Below are 7,489 nucleotides of genomic sequence, written 5' to 3' on the forward strand. Positions count from 1 at the left end.
CAAAAACTGTTAATTACAACTAACTTTGTCCATCCGATTCGAACTTTGTTCGTTGATCTGAAGTTCCACTAGAAGTGTGTTTTTATACAAAAACTGTTAATTACAACTAACTTTGTCCATCCGATTCGAACTTTGTTCGTTGATATGAAGTTCCACTAGAAGTGTGTTTTCATACAAAAACTGTTAATTACAACTAACTTTGTCCATCCGATTCGAACTTTGTTATTTGATTTGAAGTTCCACCAGAAGTGTGTTTTCATACAAAAACTGTTAATTACAACTAACTTTGTCCATCCAAAACGAACTTTGTTCGTTGATATGAAGTTCCACTAGAAGTGTGTTTTCATACAAAAACTGTTAATTACAACTAACTTTGTCCATCCGATTCGAACTTTGTTCGTTGATATGAAGTTCCACCAGAAGTGTGTTTTCATACAAAAACTGTTAATTACAACTAACTTTGTCCATCCGATTCGAACTTTGTTCGTTGATATGAAGTTCCACCAGAAGTGTGTTTTCATACAAAAACTGTTAATTACAACTAACTTTGTCCATCCGATTCGAACTTTGTTCTTTGATACGAAGTTCCACCAGAAGTGTGTTTTCATACAAAAACTGTTAATTACAACTAACTTTGTCCATCCGATTCGAACTTTGTTCGTTGATATGAAGTTCCACCAGAAGTGTGTTTTCATACAAAAACTGTTAATTACAACTAACTTTGTCCATCCGATTCGAACTTTGTTCTTTGATTTGAAGTTCCACCAGAAGTGTGTTTTCATACAAAAACTGTTAATTACAACTAACTTTGTCCATCCAAAACGAACTTTGTTCGTTAATATGAAATTCCCAAGAAGTGTGTTTTCATACAAAAACTGTTAATTACAACTAACTTTGTTAATCCAAAACGAACTTTGTTCGTTAATATGAAATTCCACTAGAAGTGTGTTTTCATACAAAAACTGTTAATTACAACTAAATTTGTCCATCCGATTCAAACTTTGTTCGTTGATATGAAGTTCCACTAGAAGTGTGTTTTCATACAAAAACTGTTAATTACAACTAACTTTGTCCATCCGATTCGAACTTTGTTCGTTGATATGAAGTTCCACCAGAAGTGTGTTTTCATACAAAAACTGTTAATTACAACTAACTTTGTCCATCCGATTCGAACTTTGTTCTTTGATACGAAGTTCCACCAGAAGTGTGTTTTCATACAAAAACTGTTAATTACAACTAACTTTGTCCATCCGATTCGAACTTTGTTCTTTGATTTGAAGTTCCACCAGAAGTGTGTTTTCATACAAAAACTGTTAATTACAACTAACTTTGTCCATCCGATTCGAACTTTGTTCGTTGATATGAAGTTCCACCAGAAGTGTGTTTTCATACAAAAACTGTTAATTACAACTAACTTTGTTAATCCAAAAGGAACTTTGTTCGTTAATATGAAATTCCACTAGAAGTGTGTTTTCATACAAAAACTGTTAATTACAACTAAATTTGTCCATCCGATTCAAACTTTGTTCGTTGATATGAAGTTCCACTAGAAGTGTGTTTTCATACAAAAACTGTTAATTACAACTAACTTTGTCCATCCGATTCGAACTTTGTTCGTTGATATGAAGTTCCACTAGAAGTGTGTTTTCATACAAAAACTGTTAATTACAACTAACTTTGTCCATCCGATTCGAACTTTGTTCGTTGATATGAAGTTCCACCAGAAGTGTGTTTTCATACAAAAACTGTTAATTACAACTAACTTTGTCCATCCGATTCGAACTTTGTTCGTTGATATGAAGTTCCACCAGAAGTGTGTTTTCATACAAAAACTGTTAATTACAACTAACTTTGTTAATCCAAAACGAACTTTGTTCGTTAATATGAAATTCCACTAGAAGTGTGTTTTCATACAAAAACTGTTAATTACAACTAAATTTGTCCATCCGATTCAAACTTTGTTCGTTGATATGAAGTTCCACTAGAAGTGTGTTTTCATACAAAAACTGTTAATTACAACTAACTTTGTCCATCCGATTCGAACTTTGTTCGTTGATATGAAGTTCCACCAGAAGTGTGTTTTCATACAAAAACTGTTAATTACAACTAACTTTGTCCATCCGATTCGAACTTTGTTCGTTGATATGAAGTTCCACCAGAAGTGTGTTTTCATACAAAAACTGTTAATTACAACTAACTTTGTCCATCCGATTCGAACTTTGTTCTTTGATTTGAAGTTCCACCAGAAGTGTGTTTTCATACAAAAACTGTTAATTACAACTAACTTTGTCCATCCAAAACGAACTTTGTTCGTTAATATGAAGTTCCACTAGAAGTGTGTTTTCATACAAAAACTGTTAATTACAACTAACTTTGTCCATCCGATTCGAACTTTGTTCGTTGATATGAAGTTCCACCAGGAATGACTTTTTATGCAAAAACTGTCTATTTCAACTTAATTCGTCCATCCAAAACGAACTTTGTACTTTGCTATGAAGTTCCACCAGGAATGAGTTTTCATGCAAAAACTGTCTATTTCAACTAACTTTGTCCATCCAAAACGAACTTTGTACTTTGCTATGAAGTTCCACCAGGAATGAGTTTTCATGCAAAAACTGTCTATTTCAACTAACTTTGTCCATCCAAAACGAACTTTGTACTTTGCTATGAAGTTCCACCAGGAATGAGTTTTCATGCAAAAACTGTCTATTTCAACTAAATTGATCCATCCAAAACGAACTTTGTACTTTGCTATGAAGTTCCACCAGGAATGAGTTTTCATGCAAAAACTGTCTATTTCAACTAACTTTGTCCATCCAAAACGAACTTTGTACTTTGCTATGAAGTTCCACCAGGAATGAGTTTTCATACAAAAACTGTTAATTACAACTTACTTTGTCCATCCGATTCGAACTTTGTTCGTTGATATGAAGTTCCACTAGAAGTGTGTTTTCATACAAAAACTGTTAATTACAACTAACTTTGTCCATCCGATTCGAACTTTGTTCGTTGATATGAAGTTCCACTAGAAGTGTGTTTTCATACAAAAACTGTTAATTACAACTAACTTTGTCCATCCGATTCGAACTTTGTTCTTTGATATGAAGTACCACCAGAAGTGTGTTTTTATACAAAAACTGTTAATTACAACTAACTTTGTCCATCCGATTCGAACTTTGTTCGTTGATATGAAGTTCCACTAGAAGTGTGTTTTCATACAAAAACTGTTAATTACAACTAACTTTGTCCATCCGATTCGATCTTTGTTCTTTGATATGAAGTACCACCAGAAGTGTGTTTTTATACAAAAACTGTTAATTACAACTAACTTTGTCCATCCGATTCGAACTTTGTTCGTTGATATGAAGTTCCACTAGAAGTGTGTTTTCATACAAAAACTGTTAATTACAACTTACTTTGTCCATCCGATTCGAACTTTGTTCTTTGATTTGAAGTTCCACCAGAAGTGTGTTTTCATACAAAAACTGTTAATTACAACTAACTTTGTCCATCCGATTCGATCTTTGTTCTTTGATATGAAGTTCCACCAGAAGTGTGTTTTTATACAAAAACTGTTAATTACAACTAACTTTGTCCATCCGATTCGAACTTTGTTCGTTGATATGAAGTTCCACTAGAAGTGTGTTTTCATACAAAAACTGTTAATTACAACTAACTTTGTCCATCCGATTCGAACTTTGTTCTTTGATTTGAAGTTCCACCAGAAGTGTGTTTTCATACAAAAACTGTTAATTACAACTAACTTTGTCCATCCGATTCGAACTTTGTTCGTTGATATGAAGTTCCACTAGAAGTGTGTTTTCATACAAAAACTGTTAATTACAACTTACTTTGTCCATCCGATTCGAACTTTGTTCTTTGATTTGAAGTTCCACCAGAAGTGTGTTTTCATACAAAAACTGTTAATTACAACTAACTTTGTCCATCCGATTCGATCTTTGTTCTTTGATATGAAGTTCCACCAGAAGTGTGTTTTTATACAAAAACTGTTAATTACAACTAACTTTGTCCATCCGATTCGAACTTTGTTCGTTGATATGAAGTTCCACTAGAAGTGTGTTTTCATACAAAAACTGTTAATTACAACTAACTTTGTCCATCCGATTCGAACTTTGTTCGTTGATATGAAGTTCCACCAGAAGTGTGTTTTCATAAAAAACTGTTAATTACAACTAACTTTGTCCATCCGATTCGAACTTTGTTCGTTGATATGAAGTTCCACTAGAAGTGTGTTTTCATACAAAAACTGTTAATTACAACTTACTTTGTCCATCAGATTCGAACTTTGTTCTTTGATTTGAAGTTCCACCAGAAGTGTGTTTTCATACAAAAACTGTTAATTACAACTAACTTTGTCCATCCGATTCGAACTTTGTTCTTTGATTTGAAGTTCCACCAGAAGTGTGTTTTCATACAAAAACTGTTAATTACAACTAACTTTGTCCATCCGATTCGAACTTTGTTCGTTGATATGAAGTTCCACCAGAAGTGTGTTTTCATACAAAAACTGTTAATTACAACTAACTTTGTCCATCCGATTCGAACTTTGTTCTTTGATTTGAAGTTCCACCAGAAGTGTGTTTTCATACAAAAACTGTTAATTACAACTAACTTTGTCCATCCGATTCGAACTTTGTTCGTTGATATGAAGTTCCACTAGAAGTGTGTTTTCATACAAAAACTGTTAATTACAACTTACTTTGTCCATCCGATTCGAACTTTGTTCTTTGATTTGAAGTTCCACCAGAAGTGTGTTTTCATACAAAAACTGTTAATTACAACTAACTTTGTCCATCCGATTCGATCTTTGTTCTTTGATATGAAGTTCCACCAGAAGTGTGTTTTTATACAAAAACTGTTAATTACAACTAACTTTGTCCATCCGATTCGAACTTTGTTCGTTGATATGAAGTTCCACTAGAAGTGTGTTTTCATACAAAAACTGTTAATTACAACTAACTTTGTCCATCCGATTCGAACTTTGTTCGTTGATATGAAGTTCCACCAGAAGTGTGTTTTCATACAAAAACTGTTAATTACAACTAACTTTGTCCATCCGATTCGAACTTTGTTCTTTGATTTGAAGTTCCACCAGAAGTGTGTTTTCATACAAAAACTGTTAATTACAACTAACTTTGTCCATCCGATTCGAACTTTGTTCTTTGATTTGAAGTTCCACCAGAAGTGTGTTTTCATACAAAAACTGTTAATTACAACTAACTTTGTCCATCCGATTCGAACTTTGTTCTTTGATTTGAAGTTCCACCAGAAGTGTGTTTTCATACAAAAACTGTTAATTACAACTAACTTTGTCCATCCGATTCGAACTTTGTTCGTTGATATGAAGTTCCACCAGAAGTGTGTTTTCATACAAAAACTGTTAATTACAACTCACTTTGTCCATCCGATTCGAACTTTGTTCTTTGATTTGAAGTTCCACCAGAAGTGTGTTTTCATACAAAAACTGTTAATTACAACTAACTTTGTCCATCCGATTCGAACTTTGTTCGTTGATATGAAGTTCCACTAGAAGTGTGTTTTCATACAAAAACTGTTAATTACAACTAACTTTGTCCATCCGATTCGAACTTTGTTCTTTGATTTGAAGTTCCACCAGAAGTGTGTTTTCATACAAAAACTGTTAATTACAACTAACTTTGTCCATCCAAAACGAACTTTGTTCGTTGATATGAAGTTCCACTAGAAGTGTGTTTTCATACAAAAACTGTTAATTACAACTAACTTTGTCCATCCGATTCGAACTTTGTTCTTTGATTTGAAGTTCCACCAGAAGTGTGTTTTCATACAAAAACTGTTAATTACAACTAACTTTGTCCATCCGATTCGAACTTTGTTCTTTGATTTGAAGTTCCACCAGAAGTGTGTTTTCATACAAAAACTGTTAATTACAACTAACTTTGTCCATCCAAAACGAACTTTGTTCGTTGATATGAAGTTCCACTAGAAGTGTGTTTTCATACAAAAACTGTTAATTACAACTAACTTTGTCCATCCGATTCGAACTTTGTTCGTTGATATGAAGTTCCACCAGAAGTGTGTTTTCATACAAAAACTGTTAATTACAACTAACTTTGTCCATCCGATTCGAACTTTGTTCTTTGATTTGAAGTTCCACCAGAAGTGTGTTTTCATACAAAAACTGTTAATTACAACTAACTTTGTCCATCCGATTCGAACTTTGTTCTTTGATTTGAAGTTCCACCAGAAGTGTGTTTTCATACAAAAACTGTTAATTACAACTAACTTTGTCCATCCGATTCGAACTTTGTTCGTTGATATGAAGTTCCACTAGAAGTGTGTTTTCATACAAAAACTGTTAATTACAACTTACTTTGTCCATCCGATTCGAACTTTGTTCTTTGATTTGAAGTTCCACCAGAAGTGTGTTTTCATACAAAAACTGTTAATTACAACTAACTTTGTCCATCCAAAACGAACTTTGTTCGTTGATATGAAGTTCCACTAGAAGTGTGTTTTCATACAAAAACTGTTAATTACAACTAACTTTGTCCATCCGATTCGAACTTTGTTCGTTGATATGAAGTTCCACTAGAAGTGTGTTTTCATACAAAAACTGTTAATTACAACTAACTTTGTCCATCCGATTCGAACTTTGTTCTTTGATACGAAGTTTCACCAGAAGTGTGTTTTCATACAAAAACTGTTAATTACAACTTACTTTGTCCATCCGATTCGAACTTTGTTCTTTGATTTGAAGTTCCACCAGAAGTGTGTTTTCATACAAAAACTGTTAATTACAACTAACTTTGTCCATCCAAAACGAACTTTGTTCGTTGATATGAAGTTCCACCAGAAGTGTGTTTTCATACAAAAACTGTTAATTACAACTAACTTTGTCCATCCGATTCGAACTTTGTTCGTTGATATGAAGTTCCACCAGAAGTGTGTTTTCATACAAAAACTGTTAATTACAACTAACTTTGTCCATCCGATTCGAACTTTGTTCTTTGATTTGAAGTTCCACCAGAAGTGTGTTTTCATACAAAAACTGTTAATTACAACTAACTTTGTCCATCCAAAACGAACTTTGTTCGTTGATATGAAGTTCCACTAGAATTGTGTTTTCATACAAAAACTGTTAATTACAACTAACTTTGTCCATCCGATTCGAACTTTGTTCGTTGATATGAAGTTCCACCAGAAGTGTGTTTTCATACAAAAACTGTTAATTACAACTAACTTTGTCCATCCGATTCGAACTTTGTTCTTTGATTTGAAGTTCCACCAGAAGTGTGTTTTCATACAAAAACTGTTAATTACAACTAACTTTGTCCATCCGATTCGAACTTTGTTCTTTGATACGAAGTTCCACCAGAAGTGTGTTTTCATACAAAAACTGTTAATTACAACTAACTTTGTCCATCCGATTCGAACTTTGTTCTTTGATTTGAAGTTCCACCAGAAGTGTGTTTTCATACAAAAACTG

The sequence above is a fragment of the Anopheles moucheti genome, unplaced genomic scaffold, assembly GCF_943734755.1.
Source record: "Anopheles moucheti unplaced genomic scaffold, idAnoMoucSN_F20_07 putative_Y_1, whole genome shotgun sequence".
In the NCBI taxonomy this organism is placed as follows: Eukaryota; Metazoa; Arthropoda; class Insecta; order Diptera; family Culicidae; genus Anopheles; species Anopheles moucheti.